Source organism: Leptinotarsa decemlineata, unplaced genomic scaffold, assembly GCF_025532065.1.
Source record: "Leptinotarsa decemlineata unplaced genomic scaffold, Ldec_3_MD MMD2_tig00026375_RagTag_RagTag, whole genome shotgun sequence".
Taxonomy (NCBI): Eukaryota; Metazoa; Arthropoda; class Insecta; order Coleoptera; family Chrysomelidae; genus Leptinotarsa; species Leptinotarsa decemlineata.
Window position 1 is genome coordinate 910,196 of NW_027412711.1, and position 25,100 is coordinate 935,295.

Genomic DNA, 25,100 nt, shown 5'->3' on the forward strand with positions numbered 1-25,100 from the left:
TCGAATTAATTGTCAGTTAATGCTGCTGATGAGTTCCGACGCAACCAAGAACACTTTGAAAAATCACATATTTATTGCCGACATTAATACGAATTTCAGAACCCCTCCTCGGGCTTGAGGATATATTCAGTATGCTCACCCACGATTCTTATGTAGTTGTAAGTCCGGATATTTCGTCATAAATCCTTAGATGTCAGGCACCTCCCGTGGACACGAATTGAAACATAATATCCAATATGTCAGTATACTGTACCTACGTACAGGATGGTATTTGGAAAAAATATTGTAGCATTCAGGAAGTATCACTTGGTGCCAGTTCTAAAATATTATCAATTAATGAAACAAGAAATTTCTCAGAATATATAATTCCAAGGAGTTGAATGTTGATGAAGATTTTCCTTACGAAAAGAAAACTCAAACCACAACAATCGATGGAGGGTACCAACAAAATCATCTAGGGACCACAACTGCATCATATAATATAAGCTCATTGGAATAACAGTATCTCCCCATCGATTTATATTAATAATAATAATAATATCGTTTATTATACATGAAAGGAAAAGGGTTAGCCGAAGGCTATCTTCCACCCCTCCCAAAAATTATATAGTAAGTATAAGAAAATAAATTATAAACATACTTATTTACTATCATAACAATGATAGAGAAGAGAAAAAAATAATACATCATATAGTTGCTAATAACTCTTAATATTCTTAACATTATTTTGGTCAATTTAACAATTTCATTGCACTACCATACATTGAATTTGATTTTTTTTAAATTAGCACTGAGCAGCAAGCATCTGTGATTTTATTTGTTTCTTAAATTGATGAACATTATGATTTGAAAGACGTAAAATTTCAATCAGATAAGAAGGGGCTATATAAGAAAAACATCCTTGAAATTTGGAAGTACGGTGCCTAGGTATGTTGAATGAGATAATTCTCAAATTGACCATATGTATGTCAGAATGCCTGCTTAATAAACTATATAAATAACTAGGTGTTTTAGTTTGAAGCAACTTGAACAAAAACATTTTTATCAAATATTGTTCTTTGTACCTCACATTCCGCTCCTTCATTGGGGGTTAATAAGAGTTTTAACTAACCTGAGTTTCATTTCTTCTGATAACTGATACTTGAATTTATATAGCGTGTTAGGAATCACACGTTGAAAGGTAAGACCTCGTTAGTCCTTAGCTCGCACAAGTTTCTCAATTTCTGAAAGTTGTCGTTCGTATGGGGGCGACAGCTGATTAACGGAAAAACAGATTTTAAACAGATTTAAACAGATTTGAGTTTGAAGAATGATACTTTGAAAATGTTTGTCACATGTTCATGGAAAAACAAAGAGCTATCTATGGTTACGCTAAGATTTTTAGCACTGCCTACCCAGTCAATGTCTGCGTTATCGAGAGTGAGTATAAAGTTACAATGAGTTTCTACTATTTGTCTTTGAGACCCTATGCATAAGGCCAAAGTTTTATTTGTATTGATTTTCAGTCCATGATTCTCCGAGTATAGGAATGCTTTGTGCGAATCTTTGTTTATATTGGCCACGCAACATTCTGTATCGGTGTTATGAGAAGACAAATATAACTGTATATCATCTGCGTATAGATGTACTTGACAATGTGATAAGAAAGTGGGGTGATCAAAAATAAACACTGAAAACATCAAGGGTCCTAAAATACTTCCCTGCGGTACACCTGAGATTGTTTCTTTTAGGGATAAACATGAGTAATCATCTAGTTTGACACTCTGTGATCGGCCTGTGAGATAGCTGGTCATCCATTTAAGAGAAATGTCATCGAATCCTATGAACTTGAGCTTGTTGATGAGTAAATCGGAATTAACTAAATCGTAAGCTTTACTTTGATCAAGCAGTAGTAGAATGGTGACTTTTGATTGATCTCTGAATCTCGCAAGATCGTCGATTATTTTCAAGAGGGCAGTCTGGCAATTCTAATAAGGCAGCCTACTATACTTCTAGATAATAAATACAAATGGTAGCCTGGCGTGACAAGCTGGTGTGATTTGTCTTTATTAATAATTGTTAATGAAACTTCAATATTTTTTTTTACTTTTTGTCGGCAAGATTAGCTTACAAGATTGGTTGGTCCCATTAACTGCTAGTAATATATTGAAACTGTTTATGTTTCTGTCAATTAGTGCAATTGATTCGGTGATTTGGGTATCCTGCATTATTTCATGCGAGGATGATCTGGTCCCAAGACATGAGTTGACGAACTATCATTTATAGAGTGTCCATATAGTCAGAATTTTTCAGTTTATCTAACAGATCCATCCAACATAAACTTAAATTACTATTGAATATTGAACTTATGGACATTTCAAAAATGTTTTTCGGAACAGACGAATCGGTGAGGTCAAATTTTTTTTTCAGATTCAGATTTTTTTTTCAAGACCTATCAGACCTATCAGTAACGCTTTCCGCTGTCTGTCAATATGTATGCTTAGATCTTTCAAACTACGCAACAGATTTTGATGCGGGTTTTTTAAGTAGATACAGTAATTCAAGAGAAAGGTCTATATGTATATAACATGCATAATATAGAAGAGATACACTGATAATTTTAGAGGTTTCTAATGTAATGTCGTAAATAAACACATTTTTTGCGCTTACATTGCAAACGCTGGCTGAACCCTACGAAATAGATCATAATAATGTACTACAGTGTTGTACACCCTAAAAAGGCCTACAAAAAAGTCAGCGATAGTATATGTCTATCTCTTAGTGATAACTCACAATAATCATTTTTTTATCCTTTACTTTTTTACGAGGCAATTTCAAGCAATACAGTATTATTACTCATCCAATTAGGTACTTGGAATACATTGTGCCGCCCCCCTCGGTACCAGCCGAGGGGAGGCGGCGGTACCCGGGGGGGAAAACTGGCCTATAAATAGCGCATCGAAGGTCACGCTACGCCAAACCCTGAGGAACTATAAGCCTATAGCAGTGCCCCATACAAAACACATTTTTACAATACTTTGCAATTTTATCCTAAAGCCTTATAAACATTTTTGACTTGACTTGACGCTTCGCCCTACAGAACTTTATGATAAGCAGTTATAACATGCGTTTATATGTATATTCAATATCAGCATTGCATCCGTGCGGAGCCAGAGTGGATCGCTAGTTCTCAATATACAATATATCTATTTTAGGAATTTTCGGCTACACCGGTTTGAATGTTTTTTTTAATTTTCCCCGAAGACAGTTGTCGCTTCCTGTAAATTTATGTCGCTCTCTTGCTTCGAATGCTAGATATTTTTCAATAACCTACAAATTGAAGGGGGACAAAAATTATATTTTGAAGAGATTTATCATATCATGTAGAACTGAAAGGTAGAAGTGGAACCTCTAGCATAGAATATATAACCCAAAACAATCACTACTCTCACACACTAGAACTGCAACACTCTTTCCGATGCGCTTCTCGCCAATCATGTGGGCGTCAATAGGAGATGAACTGGACTTATTCCAGGGACTAGACTGCACTCAATCTGATACATTTTCTGATGACCCCAACTTGCTTGGTAAAACGGGCGTCTAGAAGAGTGTTACATTTCTGGTGTGTGAAGGCAGTGAGTAATTTCAATGCTTAATACGTAATTACGTAATTAAACCATACATGCACTTCTGTGAAAAATCAGATGTATTTTCTATCTGAATCAGCCGTAGAAAAAACAATATAAGCAATGATGATATTTTATAGTCAATTAACTACCTTCAAAAATTTCTACTTTCCTACCTTCGAATGCTGATTTCTTAGGCAATTAGTAAACGCCATTTTTGTTTTTTTCTGAAAGTTGAAAATTCATAGTCTTAATTTTGGTGATTTTCAGAATGTATCTTGAAGTAATACATAGTTCATACACATGTTTGTTATATGGATATGTCTTTCCGATATCTTTGAGAATTTCAGCTCGTATTTTATCAGTTCCGGGAGATTTTCCAATTTTCAATTGTAATATAATTTCTTTTATTTCTTTTCGGTTCGTTCCTGTTAATTTGTTTTGTACTTGATTGTATTTTTTAAAGTGTTGTCATTTATTTATAACTTTGTTTGAGATTTCACTCACTTCAGTAAAATATTTACAGAATATGCCTGAGATTCCTAATGGATTGTTTGTTATAGTTTCTTCAAAAGTGCTTATTTTATTAATTTCAAATTTTTGTTTTGAATGAGTTGAAAGTTCATTAAAGTATTCTTATGAATTTTTGCTGAAAATTTCATTGTCATCAAGTTTTGTGATACAATATATTCTTTGCTGTTATATTAAAAAAGAAATCAATGCATCAATACACTATCAAAAATCATGGAGGAAGCCGTAAACCATCATATCCTCAAATATTTGGAAGGCTTCAATATCTTGAGCGATCATTAATATGGTCTTTGGAAACAAAGATTAACAGGCGACCTTCTATTGTATGTCACCCATATTTGAAATAACGCAATCAAGAAACAAGGCCTTTCTTTGACCGTGTGTGGTACAAGGGTTTGCTGACCAAACTTCGATGCTATGGCTTGTCGAATCATTTCTGTCTATGGCTCTTCAGCTTCCTGAAAGAACCTTCTCTGCAAGTGACCGTCGATTGATATCTATATACTTCCACCATCAACGCTGGTGTGTTTCCCAGGGATCCATATTGTCTTCAACCCTCTTTTTATTGTATATCAACGATTTATTGGAAAAAACAACAATCCAATATATTGCTTTGCTGACGACAGCACACTTGTCTCGTCATTACATTTGGATTCCAGGACATCGGCTGTTGATGCACATCTTCACCGGCAGCAGAAGGTTGAATATCTTGATGAGGATCCAGAAGTAATATCAAATTGGGGTGAAAGTAACCAGGTTCAATTCAATGCCACAAAAACCCAGGAATCGGTTTTATCCGAAAAGATAAATGTTTCCAAATCGGATATAATAATGTCAGGTCAGACAATTCCACTTTCTGCTTCGATAAGATTGTTGGGGGTTAAAATGGTCACCAATAATTCTTGAAACAATCATGTCGCTGGAATTGCAAAGCCTGCTTTTCAAAACCTTGGAACACTTTTCCGAACCAGAAAACTGTACTCGGCTCTGCAACTTTCGATGCTTTATAAAGCTCAGATAAGACCTTCTTTGTAATATTATTGTTCTCAAGTATGAAGCTCCACCCCAAATTATACCGCCTGATTGGAGATGCGAACATCACTTGCGAACTTGATAGTCTGGACTATCAAAAAAAGGTTGGAGATTTGTCTCTCTTCTGTAGATACTTTCACGGGAAGTGTTCAAGTGACTTAGCACATTTGATTCCACCAAAAGCGATACATATCAGAAATACTCGATGGACTGTGGCTGCTCATCGTTTCAAGTTTTAACTCAGTACACCTCGAACTTCACTGTTTAAGATCTGTGGAGAACGGCGTTAATGTGGAATAAATTTCTTAAGAACGTTTTTCCAAATGGATTTAATCTCCAGCGATTCAAATCCAATGTGAATCGTTACTTTCGCACAGGCACCGCTCTAAGAGCGCCTAAAGGATTTTCCTGTAGTGGTTGTGTTTTGTTCTTGAAACAAAAATAACTCAGTAAAGTTATTTTCCATTAATTTGTTTTTCCGATTTTTTATTCCAAATATCATTTTTATTTGGAATAAAATTGAAAGTATCAATGTTTTTACAGATCAAATTTAACTTGGAATATCATCAAGCATTTTCATTAACCTGTTTTGGGATATTTTTACCTTCTACGTAAAAAATATAAACATTGTAATGTAGAACTTTATACAGTTGTAGAAAGAGCATTTTTAGTTCGCCCCGATAAGTTACGCCTCAAAATTCAAACCATTTTTCACAAAAAAAGATATTCTATTTATCAGTTAGAGCTAAGAAATTATACAGATACTATCTTAATGTTTCGGTGGTTAAAATCTGACTGTGTCTTCAAAATTGGAAATGATTAATGATACTTGCATTTTTTCTTTGTTAGTTCGCTTTATTTCCGAATGTTCCCGACAGATGTCAACAAAGTGTTGAATGTGAAATATGTCAATATAGTGATTTTCTCCATTCAATAAATTATCAAGATGTTTATGAAAAATAATTCAAAGTTAAATAAAAAGTGAACCTCCGAATAATTTTGTTTCAGATATTCCTTCCAAATGACAATAGATCGAATTTTCGAATTGGTATTCTTAAGATGTCAGTATAATTCCATTTGTTTTTCACTTATGTGGACCGGGAAGAATTTTATAACAATTAACAACCATATTCTTCCTGGAGCGTGAATTATGTACCATTTTTACTTTCATTGTATTGACAAATTTATGATATGGAAGATATTGATGGATGTGAATTTGCTGACATATTCTCTTGTCTTTATTCATGATATTTTCACTGGAAAGTGAGACTCTTGATACGTGGTTGACTAATATAAAATTTACATTGAAAGGGGGTATATATTTTAGGAGAGATTAGTTTTTCTTCTACAAAATTTATATTTCATACGATGAATCACAGCAGATAGTCAAGTTATATAGCCCGATATAATAATAACAGTTTTTAATGAAAAGAGAAATGAAAATTTCTGTTTTTTACCACTTTTATTTGTAACTAACGTTACTGCAGTTTCGTCCTATATGGACATTTTCAAACTTGAACGATAAACAATAAAAGGTTAGTTTAGTTTCAAACATAGAAATTTTCATTTCTCTTTTCATCATGATCTCCTACCACGTAGTAATGGGTACATCCATCAATTTTTAACAGTTTTTGGTTTAATCGACTTAGCAATAGTCTGAGCCTCGAAAAACAGATATTTGACAAGAATATCATAGGACACTTTGAATTTTTGCATCGTTTGCACTAGTAGTAGGGATAAATATAAACTATTCACATACTACTATTCACAACTATTCACATAAACTATTCACATACGCTACTCTTTTACTAGAATCTGTATACTAACCTGTCCAGGAACATCTTCTTGTGTTAAAAACATTATTTTTCAATTGTACTTTACCATATGTTTATATAAGGATGAGGAAGTGTTTGTCCCTACCGAACTACTAGCGCTGCTAGTGAGTGATTTTTCATTCTTTAGGAAAAAGGTTCATTGACTTTGGCTTAATAAAAAAAATGAAAAGAAAATCCGGCCCCAGACGTCATTGACAATGACAGCATAAACTCCGATTAAGCCTTATTTACATTCTGATTAATTGACGGATATACCGAAATGACCTCAATTTATTATTCCACCGTAAAGCTTTTCGCATCCAGTCCTGTAGAAAGAGGATGTGATATATGAATATACAGTATACACACTCGCACAAGGTGATGTCATGCATAAGGGACGGGTCAATTAATTAGAATTATTTCTCCAAGCGAATATCTGATTGCATAATGGATTTCTAAATGAAATTGTTGACTCGAATAAATAACGCTATTATGTATTTGATACGTTTATTATGCAAAATACCGTTTTTATTAGAAGCTTTTAAGGTACGTCTATGATGGTAGGATCATCACAACAGTATTGTCGTCAATCTCCGCACAGAAAAAATGTGCTTAATATCTATTAACATACAATTATTCAGTTCAAATTCTGAATTAAGTACATGTGCATTCCTCTTAATTTATGTAACAATGCATAGTGAATTCCTATACAGTCCATACCAACTGATTTTTTGTTAAGTTTAGAAGCTCGTCATTTTAACTAAATACATACATGTGAAGGAGAATAAAAACCGATGGAATGTAATCACTTGGTATCCTCTACTTACAATTATGAACAAACATCAAACCACAAATACTTTTGTTGAGGGACTTCATATATGCAGAAATCTAAAGCGAAATTTAAAAGTTTACCTCGCAATTGAGATAATTTGGTTTATGTTTTGCTCATTAGGGAAAACGAAATTTTTAAAATTATAATATACTAACGTGCCGCGCCTGCTTCGCATGGGTTGTAGCAGAGCACATATTCCTATAATTTGTTTTCATATAATCTTATCAGCTTATAAGTCCTCAAGGCCTGTTCGGAAGATATTGCTAGTGTTGAAAATTCGATTCAATATAATATGCTTGATTCCTTGAAGGGACTGTTTCGAAGGAAAGTCAGGAATCAAATATCCAGGAACATGATAACAAATAAACCGAAACACTTAATAAACGATGATAAAACAAAAAGGAACATATCAAGCGATTGAAAGACAAAGACGTCTTTCATTTGAAATCCGACAAAAGTAATAAAGTAGTAATTCTGGATTATCGAAAGGGTCAATCAATACTCTTATCACTAGAGGGCCATAAGCGAAATTGAGAAACCCGTTACCAAAGATGACATAAATAAATAAAAAAACGTACAATAACGGTTTCTCGAGGGGTATTGAAGATGATATTATAAAAAAATAAAAGTTTAGGTTAAGAATGAACGAAATCTCGACTTTTAGAAACGACGAAAACCAAGATAAATATATCTCAGTTCATACCACCAATACACGAAGAACTTCAAAAAGATTTTCGAAGAAATAGATCTGAAGGCGGTATTTGAAACAAGTAATACACTACAGAGCCTTCGAAGAAATCCAAAGAATAAAGAGGAGACTTCAGAAAAGGCTGGAATTTACGGAATTAAATGTAAAGACTGCGGTGCAAAATATAATGGACAGACTTAAAGATTTACTGAAATAAGAAGGAACACTTAGCACAACTTGAATATGGAAGACCAAAAAAATCAGCAGTCGCCCATCATGTTTTGTAACAAAACCATTCCATAGACTTTAAGATTAGTTAGACAAGTTAACAACAACAGGCAGATGCCTGTTAGAGAGTAGAAATAAAAAAATATAATAGTATTATCAATAACGATGGTGGACCATCGTTGAAACAATATTTTATTTATCAGATTCACCCATTAGATAAGGCAACAATATAAAATTAATTTAAAACTAGTAGATAAGGCAATAATGCGAAATTGATTTAAGGCAAAACGATTTGTTACTCGAATGTTGAAATGGTGCTATGTGATATTCTAATCCTTATCATTTTTACTCAAAGAACACTCATATTCATCATGACAGGTTTTTACTTCGTTTATTACGGGTAGTAGTAAAAATTATCCAATGATTTCATACAAAATTAATATTGCAAAGGTTCTGATGCCATCCAACCAAGCAACGTATATGATCTTCGCACCACAAATCCTCACATATATTCAACTGGCTACAGAACTGCCAATAAAAATTCAGAGTTCATATTATGTGCAACAATTATATCTCCCCAAATTTTGAATCACCCTGTAACTATCAATGCCAATTCGTTCAAATTGTCAACAGCCGTAGCCGGTTTTTGCCAAATAAAGGAAATTTTTGTCCGCATGCTTTTGCCTAAATTAATTCCGAATATATAAAAACATTTTTTTTTGTTGTACCCACTACTCTTTTTTTGTTCCAAAGAATGCGATCGGTAGGTTTTTATGAGCCGTTATTGTGACAAACTGGATGATTTCAAATGGATATTTTTAAAATCAGGTAGAAGTAAAGCCTGAACCCCATTTTTTCATCTTATTACACGACATGATTTGGTAATATAATTTTGTTAGAACTTTTGTAATAACATTTTCGTGTCTAAAAAACGAACTGATTAGCCTCCTAACTGATGTATTTCGAACTACTTTCATGTATTCAAGTACTGATTAATTCTAATATCTTTATCTTGTCATCTCCGAACTTGTTTTCTAGTTTACTGAATATAGTGTTTGATATGGGATAAAATGAAATTATATCAAGAGTAAAACCAGAATGCACCTGAGCCAAATATTGAAAATAAGCAATTGCAGCATACCGGCGGGACGGTAACCGGTTGGGTTGGCTGTATTGAGGGTAGATAATGAGATGCGGAAGAGTTTTTAGGTTTTCTTCTGAACAGACTCAAAGATAAAATGTTAGAGCTAAAGGATCGGTTAAATATTACACCGAAGATGAAAAACCTTTCGTTGACTTTGCTTTGAGCAATGATACAAATAATGAATGGACATAAGTGACATCTTCGGGGGGCAACTGAAGTAGGTCATTCACCGTACCGGAGACCACATTACTGAGAATATCCAGCCTTTCTTCACTCTGCCACTCAACATTGAGAAAGTGAACACTGTCAGAAAAGTTTACAGGGGCTGATGTCGTCGAAAACTAACAGGAAGGTCGAACCGTGGGAGCAAATTATGCTCTGCAAACTTCCCGTTATCATCAAATTGCAGTTGAAGTTTTTCGAATACAGCCACGACGGTTGCACGAAGATTATATCAAAGCTTTGGAGTTTGGATTCTACTTGAAAATTGATTCGACATTGGTATCGTCGGAAACAGTCTCAACAGAGAAGCAGTACAAGCTATTCACCGTCGCGTCGTTTACCACGCAGGCAAAAATGCCAACATTGAACACTACGTGACCGATGCCTTCCATGTCGGCTACAACAGCTGGACAAGGTACGACGATTCTTCTGTCAAGGCCGTGCAAGAAAAATACGTGCTGAAGCCCCAGGGAACGCGAGTTCTTTATTTTCTGTTTTATAAACGAAACGATCCGATTCGATCTGATCTGTTACATATTGAAAGTCCACTTTTTACGAGCTATGTGTTCGATAAATTTTCAACATATTCCGTGTAAGGAATCACACGTTAAAAGGTTAGACCTCATCAGTCGTTAGCTCGCACAAGTTTCGACTTCTGAGGGTTGTCGTTCGTAGGGTTGCGATAGCTGGTTAACGAAAAAACATTTTAAACATATTTATGCACATATATATGTTCTATATTTTCATACATATATCTACAGGCTGATTCACGGTGGATGGCACATTAGACGTTTCTGGTGAACCAGACAACGGATCACTTTGAAAATTTAATGGATGGCATATTCGGACATTCTCTAGCCAACTAAAATATTTTCGACAATGCGGTGTTGCCGCTTCTATTAGAAAGCAGTAGCAACTTTGATTTTTCAAATGGAACACTCTGTATATAATATTATTTTTGGAATCTCCAACAATTGCCCGACAACTTTTCTTGATATTTCACTATACCTATCTGTTACCGTTTTCGAAATAAAAATTAATTTCAATTTTTTTCTTCGAAAATCATGACTTCTAAAAATGCCGATATCTTATAGTTAAGAAGTACTATGATATCGAAATTTGGTTTGTAGTTAGGTAATACTTGGATACTTCCCACACGTCAGCCTAATCTCCGTTACTTCAATACAGGGTGGTAAAAAAATACAGTTTTTTCGTTTGCTTGAAAAAGTTACTGAAATTTGATTATTTTAAATGGAACATCCTGTATATTATTGAAAATTCGGAAAGCTGCTGAAATTTGTTCTATGTATATCATACCTATACCTAACTAGTCAAGTTTCGGACTTATGAACAGTTATTTGTGAAAATGTCCCTTCAGAATGGTATTTCCATTCGGTATTTGGTAAGCAGGCCATGATTACTATTTGACAGTGACAGTGACAGTGACATTCTCCTAATAATATCGACATTTTCGTCACTTCAGAAGTTGCAAATACCTTCAAAACGATGGAACAAAACTATTCAAACGAAGTTCTTATGAATTTGTTTATTATTTTTGGACAGTGTGACAAAATTGTCAGCAGAACATGTAGAAAGTTCAATGAAATGTATCCGAATCTACCGCCAATGAACCTCAAGAAATTTATACGAATTCAGAACAATTTGCCTCGACCCGTAACTTTCGAAGACAACCAGATTAATGTCTTAGCATATTTTCACGCATTTCCCGAGTCATCGATAAGAAGTGCTGAAGAAGATTTGGGTATAAAATATTCATCGGTTCAAAGAATCTTGCGAAGACATAAAATGCATGATTATAAATTCACCAAAATTCAAGCAATGAAGCCTCAAGATCCTCAACAGAGAGTAAAATTTTGTGAAATGTTGTTGACACGAATTCAAGAAGATCCACTTTTTTTAAATAAAATTATTTGGACTGATGAATCGAAATTTTCGAGAGAAGGGATTTTCAATAGAAAAAATCGTCATTATTGGTCCAGTGAAAATCCTCACGTCACAAAAGAAGCCGGATTTCAAGAAAAATTTAGTTTTAATGTCTTCTGCATGTTTATGGACAACAAATTGAGGTACGTGATATACGAGGAGTCATTAACATCCAGAAGCTATATGAATATTTTGGAGAATACTGTAGACAGTTTCGTGGATAATCTGCCACTCGAAGATTATCGAAACTGTTGGTACCAACTAGACGGAGCTCCTGCACATTGCACAAGAGAAGTGAGCGCAGAACTGGATAGACTATTTGACGATCGGTGGATGAGGCGCTTGGGACCATGGAATTGGCCAGCGAGATCACCCGATCTTAATCCATTAGATTTTTATTTGTGGGGAATGTTTAAAGAAAAAGTTTACAAAATACCCGTGCGTTCGAAAGATGAATTGTTAGAAAGGATTGCCCAAACATTTGAAGATTTGGATCCCAATGAAATCAGATCTGCCACCACGAAAGCAGTCAACACCCGCATTTTAAAGTACTTGGAAGTGAACGGCCAGCGATTCGAACATATTTTGAAATATTCCACATGATTGTTTTACTTTTTTATAATTATTCATATCAATATTTCCAATTTCAAGTTTCTTGGTGCTTTTTTAAAGTTTATCCAAACATATTGAAATTGTTCTGAATTCGTATAAATTTCTTGAGGTTCATTGGCGGTAGATTCGGATACATTTCATTGAACTTTCTACATGTTCTGCTGATAATTTTGTCACACTGTCCAAAAATAATAAACAAATTCATAAGAACTTCGTTTGAATAGTTTTGTTCCATCCTTTTGAAGGTATTTGCAACTTCTGAAGTGACGAAAATGTCGATATTATTAGGAGAATGTCACAACGCTACTGTCAAATACTAATCATGGCCTGCTTACCAAATACCGAATGGAAATACCATTCTGAAGGGACATTTTCACAAATAAATAAGTCCGAAACTTGACTAGTTAGGTATAGGTGTGATATACATTGAAAGAAAGCAAATTTCAGCAGCTTTCCGAATTTTCATAATATACAGGGTGTTCCATTTAAAATAATCAAATTTCAGCAACTGTTTCAAGCAAACGAAAAAACTGTATTTTTTTACCACCCTATATTGAAGTAACGGAGATTAGGCTGACGTGTGGGAAGTGTCCAAGTATCACCTAACTCCAAACCAAATTTCGATATCATAGTACTTCTTAACTAAAAGATATCGGCATTTTTAGAAGTCATGATTTTCGAAGAAAAAAATTGAAATTAATTTTTATTTCGAAAACGGTAACAGATAGGTATTGGGAAATATCGAGAAAAGTTGTCGGGCAATTGTTGGAGATTCCAAAAATAATATTATCTACAGAGTGTTCCATTTGAAAAATCAAAGTTGCTACTGCTTTCTAATAGAAGCGGCAACACCGCATTGTCGAAAATATTTTAATTGGCTAGAGAATGTCCGAATATGCCCTCCATTAAATTTTCAAAGTGATCCGTTATCTGGTTCACCAGAAACGTCTAATGTGCCATCACCGTGAATCAGCCTGTATATTCTGGCGACAACAAATATTGATGTGAGTGAGTGAATGAAAAAAACTATATATTTTCAAGTTGGACAATTGGGAAAATTTTGTATTCGTAGGTGATTCTTAATAAGTATAGCACACTTGGTGGATCTTCTAACATCAAATTCCCCAAGTTCATCGAGTCAAAAAAAAGGGTGGAGTAAGTGGTAAATCAGGAACAGTACTGCTTTGTGCGAGTCTTCCAATGCGAGTCTGTGAAATTTCGTTATACCCCCACTTCTCAACGGTATTGAATGTAGCAGGTATGGAATTTCCAGTTAACTTGAAATATATTCCTAAATTTGAGGTTAAGAACGATTGCTCTATCAATGTTTATGGGTTGAAAAAACAGTTTTAAAAAATGTAAAAATTGAATATGAAGTTGCCCATTGCACGATTAGAAATGTAGTCTTAAGATTCACGTGAATCTGTTGATTTATTAATTGTTTGGATAAATTGAATTTTTCAAGTATACCATCGATGGTGGACATTTAAGATAAACTGAATGAAAAACATGTTTCTGATGAGGATTATAATAGAGGGAAACAGGTATGGGACAGATTCAAATGTCGTGGTTTGGGTGGATATTCTGACCTATACTTGAAATCTGACGTTCTGGTGGGTGTCATTAATGAAAATTTCAGAAATATTTCGAATACATATAAATTTTATCCTGCACATTATTTTACATCTCCAGGTCTATCTTGAGATGCTATACAGATGTCGAGTTAGAGAGGAGTAGATGTGCACAGAATTGCACGATTCACATTCGACTTGCCATTTTTTGTGGAAAGTATTATACTCATCGTTAAAGTTCGAAATACCCATACTTATAGCAAATTTAAATGAAGAAAAAATTATTATTCATTATATAAATTTGAAACAGGCGGGTTCCTAATGGTTTGATGAGGATTCATATAATTCTCAGATTTAATCAATCGCCATGGTTAAAAAAATATATCGATTTGAATACGAATCTAAGAAATAATACCACGAATGTGTTCGAAAAGAACTATCTCAAATTGATTGTGAATTCCATTCATAAGATGAGGTATGGGTGCCAATGTTCTTATAGCTCGTCTCGTTTTCAAAACATTATATATATTTCCGTCATTCATATAGGTAGAGTAGAGGTTTGGTACAATAAACCATTGCATTTGGGGTTTTGCATATTGGATCTGCTAAAAACTGTTAAAGACAACTTTTCCGGGACTTCAACCTCGATCAGAAAGAGGGAGCGCTTCTAGATGTCCACATTGAGGATGTAACGACTTCTCCGACTTTGAAAGATTTACTGAAGGAGTACACTCCATACGTGGAGGAGACGAACCCCTCACTGTCTCGGAAATCCTTGCTGGGATCATCAGATGTGGAAGAAGAATTACTGTATCCGTCGGAGACGCTTCATCTACCTCCGATGCTATACCAGTTTAGCTCGGAGATAATTGAAAACTAATTTAAGATTGTGTTCAACATCGATAATAAGTTATATGGCTTGACGTAACTTATGACTTTTAATAAGTCTGAAATCAGAATGAAAGGAGGGTGCTAAATATCCATTGCTATAAATACTTGGTTAGCCATAATAAAAATATAATTTAAAGCATCCTACGCTTTTTTTACATTTTCTTTTTGTAAACAGATTCATTCTGATTCTAGACTCATTGAAAGTCATGAGTTATATCAAGTCATAGGACTTATTATCGATGTTGAACACAATCTTGAATGGGTTTCGAATTATTTCATAGTGTGTTGCTATTAAAGCGTGTTTGTTTACTTATTTTAACTATTAATTATTCTAGTTGAACAACACTAGAGAAGATAATATTTATTTTTCTAATAAAAAACATCGCCAACTCGCAAGGCCGTAGCCAGAAAATAATTTCGGGGGGGGGGGGTTTGGTTTGGTGGAACAGTAAGAAAACATGAAATATAAAAATAAACGAAAGAAACAAAATGGTGTTACATGATCATATATATTTATTAGAAAACCATTACAGAAATATTAACATTTTTTACAAAATCAAATTTAGTTTTCTAGCTTTCTTTGCAGCAAACAAATCAATTACCTCCTCGGTGTCGATGTCAATTCTACGGTGGATTGACATTAACGCCAAACCATTTAGTCGTTCCTGGCTTGTGGCGTTTCTTAAATATTTGAATAATGTATTTTCTTGCGTCCTTTTTGCCATTTCAATTGTTGATCGACCTGTAACAAATTAACAATTATAAAAAGGAGCCAAGTATTAATTCCATTTGTACAAAAATATTCACTTCAATAAAGATTTTAAAGAGAATGAATACCAGTGAGTAGTCTACTATTAGGCATCAAATACTTTTAATTCAAATTAAAAAATCATATCATTACTCACTTTCACTTCACTAATTCGCAACACTATAATTTTCCACACACTGCACTATTACTTCGCTTATATCTCCGTACTCGCATTGGATCATGTAAGACAGAACTGCGCCTGCGTGCTCGACATATTGCGCAGAAACGGCATAAGCAGCGTTGCCAATGAAAGATGTCAAAATTACTTACTTTGAGCTGTCGTAATACTCACATTTTCGCGCCCTTATTTAGTATTCCTCACAAAATCCTCACATTGTTCGGGAGGGATCAGTTCCCCTTGATCCCGCTCTGGCTATGGCCTTGTTAACTCGACAGAACGTCACACTGTCGAAGACGATGTGACATGATGTCATATAATACATGCATTTAAACGGCGTGGCGGAAGTTCGTTAGTAGTCTGTCAGACGCCTCATATTTATCGTCCAATATCTCGCGCATATACCTTGAAATTGCTTGTATGTCACATCTAGTGACACGTGTAGGTTGGAAAAAATATAACTGAGACTCATATCATCTTGTTTGAACAGTACAATGAAATTTGCATTATATCGAATTATTTGTATCGGGACTCGTGAATATGTTTGGGCTAGATATAGCAATTCACATTCTAATGACGACCTATACTGAAATATGATCGTATAACATCCTGTTTCTCACACATAACATTATCAAATATGAATATTGAATCGGTTTTGGCAACTGACGACTCCAGTATTTCAGTTGCATTATGGGCAGAAGTATAAAATCCCAATCCTTAAATTGGAGCTAGTGCTGTAAGTACTCATATTTAGCAGAGACATCCTAACATTTTTCTTTCCACAGTTCGAAGGTCCAATAATTATAATTTGACCTCGAACGGATAGTGGAAATAAAGATCAATGATGCTGTTTAATACAACTTTCCGATCCACCACCCACTTTTTCATCGAAATTGTCTATAGAAAATTGGTATTTCTGTTTAACTATGCCCATTGTATGACAGTTGGAGACTACATACCTAAACATAGAAAAACAAACTTCGAAACGTCGATCTTTTAAATTGCAGGGCACCTATTTTTCAACTTTCTTGACCATTCCAATATGTACTTGTGATGCACTGTTTGGAACCTTTGGTGTAGTAATGAATATCACTGGAGTTTTTTCCCAAAACCAAACCGTATCTAATTTTAACACCTCGAGACGGGTTTCTTCAAGAGGAAAATGAAACTGATCTTCCTCTTGGAGATGATCACATGTCGAGGTGTTAAAATGACGGTTTGTTGGTGGGAAAAAAGTAATATTCATTCCAATATGTTTTAAACCATCAAAATCCGCATGGGAGCTGGCGCCTAGTTCTTCCGCCACTCCACGCACCATTTGAGGTAGGTCAGTCTCAAACAATATCATTGCGTTTCGCTACACGGTATGACGATGGAGCTAGCCAAATGGCTCTTTAATGAAATTAATTGTGGAAGACGTTGATAGATAGATATCCTTTATTAGTTCTTTGTAATAAAAAACCTTTTCAGGTGGAGAACATGTCAATTACAGTAAACATTTAAAAGAAGTAGAAAATCAGAGGCAGTATCATTATTATTGGTTACGAATATAAGAGAATATAAATGACCACAGATGTATGAATAACAAGGTTATCAGAGTCAATATACTTAAAGTAATATTACTATTATTATTATTTTAGATACAGAACACGAACATATACATGTATATATGGGTTCAGTTGAAATTATCATTGAAGAATTCTTCCAGCGAATTATTTGGAGAGAAGCAAAGTTTTCAATTTATTCTTCATGGTCATAGAAGATAAAGTTCTGAGAGATTCAGGTATCTTGTTATAAATATTAATGATAGAAAAAGGTATATTTTTTTGAAGATAGAGAAAAAGTCATTTTTGTTTCGTATTTTGTGGGTATTATTCCTATCATGAGTCGCAAAAAGAGATATATTTTCTTTGACAAATACCACAGATTCATAAATATAGAAACCTGTTAGTGTTATTATTTTTTTCTCACGAATATTTTTTTACAGATTTCTCTCTGAGAAAGGTTGAATATTTTTCTGAGACACCGTTTTTGCAATATAAATATTTCTTGTGTACGTGCAGACATTTCCCAGAACATAATGCCATATCTGATGTGACTCTGAATATAAGCATTATATGCAAACATCGCAGCCTTAGTGAATATATTTTGTGTAATTATTTTCAGGGCATAGCAGTCCTTTGACATATTATGTGTTGTCACTATATCTATGTGGCTGTTCCAGTCCAGTTTTGAGTCAATTATAATTCCAAGAAAGGAAAGTTGGGTCACTCGTTCTTAGTAGGTAGAATAACTTTTTTCGAGATCAATTGCTCTAACACCAAACTGATATTTTTGCAATCGACGCGCGTTTCGCCAACAAAGTTAGCATCCTCAGGAGAAGAAAATTGATATCTAGTCTGGTTGATCCTTATATACTAAAATTTGTTAACTGAGGTTGTATACCTGAAGTCCAACATGGAATTTCTCGGTAATTAACTACCTGCAAGTTCTTAGTAATTATTCTCTTCCTTACAGAAGATTTAAAAGCGGGGTAAACAGGATGGGCCCCTTATCGCCATTCATGCTGTTCTTACATTTGGCTATTTCTAGACTCTCACATGCATCGAGTAGCCTGATGTCATACACATGCTTAATCAGTTTCAGATTGTTTTCACTAATTCTGTGGTCCTTGTCAAGAGCATGTTGGGCGACACTGGATTTTTCTATCCTTCCGTATTTCATGTATGCACAATGCTCTTCGAAGCGGGTTTTAATCGTTCGTCGGCTCTGGCCGATGTATTTGCTGTTGCAATCTTGACAACTGATTTCGTAAATCCCCGACCTTTATGTGTTTTCTAGTCTATCTTTTGGACTACCAAGAAGCTGTTGCAATTTATAAGAAGTTTTATATGCAACTTTATCGAATATCTGTTGAAGCCCTCTCGTGTATTGAATAAGCATGTGCATGACACCAGGCTACTCGATGCATGTGAGAGTCTAGAAATAGCAAAATGTAAGAACAGCATGAATGGCGATAAGGGACCCATCCCGTTTAGCCCGCTTTTTAATCTTCTGTTAGGAAGAGAATAATAACTAAGAACTTTCAGGTAGTTAATTACCAAGAAATTTCATATTGGACTTCAGGTATACAACCAGACTAGACTAGGTATAAATTTTCTTCTCCTGAGGATGCTAACTTTGTTGGCGAAACGCGCGTCGAGTGCAAAAATATCAGTTTGGTGTTAGGGCAATTGATCTCGAAAAAAGTTATTCAACTTTCACACCAAAGGTTCCAATCTCATCGTTATTCGTTCTTGAGTATTTACACCATCACTTAAAGTATTATTTGTGCCGTTTTGGGTAAAAGATATGATTTGTGTCTTGTTTTTATTCAGTTTAAGATTGTGTGATGCAAAGTAGTCCTCCAGAATCTTTAGCTTGAAAAAGATATTTGCCTGTAGGTAGTTGTGATCGGTTGAATTGAAAACCACAGAACAGTCATCGGCATATTGAACCATGCATTCATCAACAAATCCAGGCACATTGTTAGTGTTAAGAATGTATAGTAGTGAGCCCAACACTGACCCCAGGGATACACCCCTTACAATATATAGCATTTCTGATTTCATTAGATTTCCATCAGCATCCCTTTCAGTGACACATTGCTGTCTATTTTTCAAATAGGACGTAATAACTTCGAGTAGCAGCCCTCTGATGCCATAGAACGACAGTTTTGTGATCAGTAGCCTATGGTCAACACTGAGAAAAACCTTGGACAAGTCCAGATTGATAGCTGTTATAGCCTTTTTACTATTGATAGATTCAATTACCTTACATAGAGCTTGATAGTTAGCTCGAGTAGTCGATTTCTTTCTTGTTAATCCATTCTGCATATCACTTAGGAGACTATTATTCTCTAGATACGTGATCAGTCTATTGTATATTATTTTTTCAAAGATTTTACAAACATTTGACAGTATTGCAATAGGCCTATAGTTGATTATTTCATGTATATTTCCCTTTCTGAAAATAACTTTGACATGCGCAAATTCAAAATTATCAGGAATATACCTGTCAAAAATGAAGTTGATTATGTGTGCAATAGGTTCACATATCTCATATGGTACATGTTTCAGTAATTTAGTTGGTATTTCATCTTCACCTACTGCTTTACTATTTTTTAACTTCAGAATAGTATCATAAACCTCTATTGAATCTGTTGGGGAAAGAATATGCCTCCATCAAAAGATGGAGGCTGTAAATACATATTGCTCTTATTTACACTATTCAAAGTTGTTCAGATATTAATAAAGTACTGATTCACCTAGTGAGCTAGTGTTTTATAGTTTCATCTAGAGAAATGTTTTTTCAATAGGTGTCCGAATTAGTAATAGATTTGAACAGATTCCATACTGCTTTGGACTTATTAGTGGACGTTTGAATGTAATTTTCATTACAGTGTTGTTTTGCTTCTCTAACTACTTTTTTGGAAATATTGCTATATCTTTGGTATGTATCATTGGATATGATGCCATTTTTTGAAATCTGTATAAATGTTGTTTACGTTTGCTAGATGTCTTTATTCCTATGGTAATCCAATATCTATTTTTCAAGTTGGTGTCTGTTTTACAAGATTTTAGTGGGGTGACTATATTTATCAGTTGTCTGAGAACTCCATTGAAATAATCATAAGCTTCATTTGGATCTTCATAGGAATAAAGTTGATACATGTTGGTATTTCTCAATTCATTTTGCAATTGATCAAGCTCAGCATCTGAGAATACTCTTTTCTTATGTTTTGTATTTGTTTTTATAGTTTCAATTTTCCCTGATCTGAGCCTTTGAGTCTCATTATCGGATTATGCAGAGGTAATAACTTCTCCAGGATGATCGTTTTCGAAATTTATAAAAATATTATCCAGAAGTGAAGAAGATCTTCATGTTATTCTTGTCGGTTCATTTATCTGTTTGTGCAGATTATATGTTAATAAGATATATCATGGATTGTGTTAATAATTTTCATCAAGTAACGGGTCAGTTTTTTCATCAGTATGCAGTTTCCAAAGTCATACTAACCTCAAAAATACATTCTTTGAACATAATTTCAGGCAGTAATTTTTTACGTGTTTTTCGAAACAAAACGTAGAATTCAGAAAGTAGGATGAAATCCACGAATTATTCATTTCTATGTTCCGACTTCAGAAGTCTCAAAAAAAATCTTTAAAAATCTCGAGGTTGAATCTCCGTCTGGACCATCACCTTATTGTAAATCAAACTCAATCAACTTCAACCGATCAAAAAGATTAAATCGAATGAATCAGCGACCGCACAATAAATTAACACTTTTTTTATTGGGTTTTATTTTCGCCGACTATATCCTATTTTAAAATCGAAATAAAAATTGAAATTATTGGCAAGGTGCCTGGTATCTTAGTCATTCTGAGGCATAACGATCGGTAAGATTAATTGGATCGCAATCCAATGAACGCATTTCTTTATATTTGTCCATTTTAGTTTTCAATTGAGAACTAACCATCAGTTCGGACTTCGTTGGATATTTGTTGACGTGAAAGTCTTAGTTGAGGTTTTATAGGTAAAAACTTCTTCTCTTCTCCTTTTAATTGAACAAGCCCCGTCAAAGCCGAGTCAAAACCAACAAACGAGCTGTTCGTTCTTAGTTAACTTCGAAACAAAGAGCAGCTTCTTTCTCGAATATTAGGCCCTCTCTTGTGTAATTTGACTGATTCAAGACTAACAATAATATCTATCCACGAAATCATTCTAATTTAAATTGCCTGTTATGACCTACTCCATGCAAAAAGATGAAAGTGACTATGATGGACTCTCTTATGACTAAGTGAGGCTTAACTGAACCCAGTAATGAGGAGAAGATATGCAGACGATATTTTCATCATTTCGTCTTTCAGAACTCTAATACTTTTTGAAACATCCAACAACACAACATGTTCACCTTAGAAGAAGCGAACATGCAGGTATACCTCCTAGACCTATTGATCACGAGAAAACCAGTCAGCGTTCCAGGATATTCAGTTTATCGGAAATTACTTGTGGAAAAAAATCGATATCCACCATAACACCAAACGTAGCTATTGTACATATAAACCGAAGCTTCCGCACAGTGAAGATGAGAATACGAACAAAGTTCTAATATAACGCAACACCGCGTCGTCCAATCGGTGTCCAAATCGGAAAAACGAAATCCCGGTCTTGCGGTTCTGAAGATTGAACGGCGTTTACACAAGATGGAGGCTAAGACCACGTCGGCGAGACAACACGCATCTCGTATCCAATGTGTGATGAATGGACAGGGCGGCCAATAGGCCCTTTACGCCCGCAGTGCGGCGAATAGCCGCCAATCTACGATGTATCCATCACATTTTAGGTCAAGGCGTGCTGCTGACAACCAAACAGCACTGCCTTGATAGGATACGGATGCTAGTGGCTAGAAGTACTTGTGAGGCGAGCGAGAAGTATCGCGGAAAACCTTAGGTTCCGCGAGAAACCTACACGTTTATTCCAAGAGCCTCCACGTGTTGTGGATAATCCGTCGAACGTTGATCAGGTGGAATCCTTCTGGAAGGATATCTATGAACACCCGCAGCCACTGTACTTAGACACTCCAGCCCTAGCGCAGTTCGAAACTTTTAACAGAGAGCTTCGACAGCCTGAGCTCAATGAACTGCGCAACCCGACAAACCCGGAAGACGTTCGAAGAGCCCTTGTGGGTTCCAAAAACATTGCTGCTCCAGGCCCGGATGGGCTGAACACTTATTGGTGGAAAAAACTACCAAGCACCCACCGCCATCTGGCCAGAGTTTTCAACTCATGACTGGATGGAGAGCAGCTGATTCCGGTTTGGTTTGTCGAAGGGCGGACCGTTCTTATCCCCAAAAAGCGAAGATTTGTCGATTCCTAAGAATTACAGACCGATAACATGCTTGAATTCGTGTTATAAGTCGTTTACGAGCATCTTATACACACGAATACAGTTGACCGAGTGTTCGAACGGTTATATGAGCGGAAAGGGTCGAAGAGAGGAGTCGCGGGATGTAAAGAGAACCTGCTCATCGATAGATGTGTAACGCAGGACTCAATACAATATAAGCGTAACCTCTCTATGGCCCGGATCGATTAACGTAAGTCATTTGATACAATTTCGCATGACCTAATATTGCACTTGCTCAGATGCCTTGCGGTACCCGACAAAATAGTGAGATGCATTGAACAACTGATACCACATTGGCGAACCCGCTTCACCATAACATCTGGTCAAGAAAGAGTGCAAACAGGGTGGGTCACTTTTTAGAAGGGGTGTTTTTCAGGGTGATTCTCTCAGTCCCCTTTTCTTCTGCATCTCACTGTTGCCATTATCCGTTGCGCTCAGAAATACTCGAGGGTATAACTGTGGCACCCCCGGAAACCGGAGGCACAAGGTCACCCATTTGTTTTATATGGATGATCTTAAACTTCATGCCTCTGGAGAGAAAGATTTACTTGAGGATGGTGGAAGAGTACATGCATGCTATCGGTATGAAATTCGAGATAGACAAATGTACAATGGTCCATCTCAAAAGAGGACGATGCGAGGACTACGGAGAGGATGTGCAGCTCGTAGATAGAAGCATCCTACACAATCAGGATGCCGAAGAGACGTATACTCACCTCGGGGTGGAACGACGCCACTCACAGTGTAACAGCAGTGAAAACTCTCTCCGCGGCAAGTATCAGCACAAACTTCGGAAGATCTGGTCATCGGAACTGTCGGGGAAGAACTAAGTTGCTGCAACAAATATGCTTGCCATTCCAATCTTACTCTACTCGTTTGGAGTATTGAAGTGGACTCGGAAGGAGCTGTATCAACTCGATGTAAAGACCCGAGAAAGGATGCATCTCTATAGGAGTTTGCATCCCAAATCGTCCGTTCCACGGTTGTACTTCCCCCGACAACAGTGAGGTCGTGGACTTTTGAGTTTGGAGTATCTACATGGTAGAGTGGTATTGGATACACCCTGTAAAGTCATCAGGAGTTCGGATCCGCTTCTCTGCATGGTCCGTGACCATGAGGGAGCATTTCTCTTCAGGGCAGCTGCCCTAGCAGCTGATGAACTCGGTATAGTTTTCTACACTGAACGAAGTGACCACAACTCTGTCACCGAGTTGGAACCCGTTCAGCAAAAAGCTCAGACGAAAGCCGCAGAGATCACCTTACTTCTGCGGAAAAACAAGGATAAGCTAATGCATGGGGTCTTATTCCATAACATTGGAGACCTTGGCTTATCAAAGCGCTTGACGTTCGCTTTTCTCAGGTCGAGTGAGCTGAAGTCGGAAACTGAGGGGTTCATCATGGCTTGCCAGGATGGTGTCCTCAACACCTTAGTCTACCGCAGTCGCGTGATGAGTATAGAGGTTCCTGACACAAGGTGTAGGGCCTACCGCGAGGCGCCCGAGACCCTAATGCATTTGCTATCACACGGAAAAAAAAAGATTTGTTACTTCAAAGAAATTTATTTAGTCTAATTTATTTCATCACTTTGATTGAATATCATTCATTCCAAACGACGTGTGTATTGTTTCGATTAGATCATTTTGTGGAGACAAAATGAAGTTCTCATTTTAATTTCTCTAATATTTCAATTCAAGAGGTCTTTTACTTAGTCAAATAAATTGTGGATCATTTCAAGAATAACATTTATTGAGTTCTCAAAATGATTCGGTTGAGTCAAACAATATAATTTCATTAAATCAAAAGTACGTCTGTTGAATGAAAACTTTCCAATTCAGTTTAGCACTATGGGGTGCTGTTTTGATACTAATATATAATTGAATCACCTGAATATTTATTTTCACTTCAACAATACATATCAATACATTTAATTAATGTAATGGAAATTAATGGAAATAATTTCAAGCCTATGGATAATTTCATTTCAATATTTTTATTATTTGTTGGTTAGAAAACTTAAATTGTTTCCTTGAAAGAAATGGTATAGTTGAAATACTTCTAAGGAATAGAGTGCTGGTCGGCACCATTTGCGTTTTCGCAAGAACAGTAAACTA

The 25,100-nt window shown here is 35.6% G+C and overlaps 1 protein-coding gene and 1 long non-coding RNA gene across 4 annotated transcripts in view; both read right to left on the minus strand.

Annotated features, from left to right (window-relative positions):
• dally (division abnormally delayed protein) overlaps window positions 1-25,100 on the minus strand; it is a 670,712-nt gene that overhangs the window by 262,457 nt on the left and 383,155 nt on the right. The gene's annotated exons all lie outside the window — the stretch shown is intronic.
• Window positions 13,666-25,041, minus strand: LOC141486921 (uncharacterized). The gene is made up of 2 exons (XR_012468120.1): window positions 16,020-25,041; window positions 13,666-15,856 (listed from the first exon to the last, which is right to left on the minus strand). It is a non-coding gene; the product is annotated as an uncharacterized lncRNA (long non-coding RNA).